The sequence below is a fragment of the Trichechus manatus genome, unplaced genomic scaffold, assembly GCF_000243295.1.
Source record: "Trichechus manatus latirostris isolate Lorelei unplaced genomic scaffold, TriManLat1.0 scaffold00010, whole genome shotgun sequence".
In the NCBI taxonomy this organism is placed as follows: domain Eukaryota; kingdom Metazoa; phylum Chordata; class Mammalia; order Sirenia; family Trichechidae; genus Trichechus; species Trichechus manatus.
Genome location: NW_004443946.1, coordinates 6,758,624 through 6,759,506, shown reverse-complemented (window position 1 = coordinate 6,759,506; position 883 = coordinate 6,758,624).

The following is an 883-nucleotide window of genomic DNA, read 5'->3' as shown; positions in this document are numbered from 1 at the left end:
ACTCTTCCGTTTCCATGCGAAGCTGGTTATTTGTTTCTCCATCTCCTTAAATATGCCCTTGGAATTTGGATTGGGATTAAATTGTATCTGTAGATTGCTTTGGGTAGAACTGACATTTTCACATTATGTTGAGTCTTCCTATCCATGAGCAAGGTATGTTTTTCCACTTATGCAGGTCTCTTTTGGTTTATTGCAGTAGTGTCTTGTAGTTTTCATCGTATAGGTTCTTTTACATCTCTGGTTAGATTTATTCCTAAGTCGTTTATCTCTTGGGGGCTATTGTAAATAGTATCGATTTGGTGATTTCCTCTGGGAAGTTCTCTTTGTTGGTGTAGAGGAATCCAAATGATTTTTGTATGTTTATCTTGTATTCTGATACTTTGCTGAAATCTTCTATTAGTTCCAGTAGTTTTCTTGTGGATTCTTTGGGGTTTTACTGTGTATAAGATCATATCATCTGCAAAGAGAGATACTTTTACTTCTTCCTTACCAATTTGGATGCCTTTTATTTCTTTTTCTAGCCTAATGCTTTGGTTAGGACCACCAGCACAATGTTGAATAAGGGTGTTAATGAAGGGGATCCTTGTCGGGTTCCCGTGTTCAACAAGAATGCTTTCAAAGTCTCTCCATCTAGGATGATGTTGGCTGTTGGCTTTGTATAAATGTGCTTAATTATGTTGAGGAATTTCACTTCTATTCCAATTTTGCTGAGAGATTTTATCATGAATGGGTGTTGGACTTTGTCAAATGCCTTTTCTGCATCAATCGATAAGATCATGTGGTTCTTGTCTTTTGTTTTATTTACGTGATGGATTATATTGTATTTCTAATGTTGAACCATCCCTGCATACCTGGTAGAAATCTCACTTGATCATGGTGAATT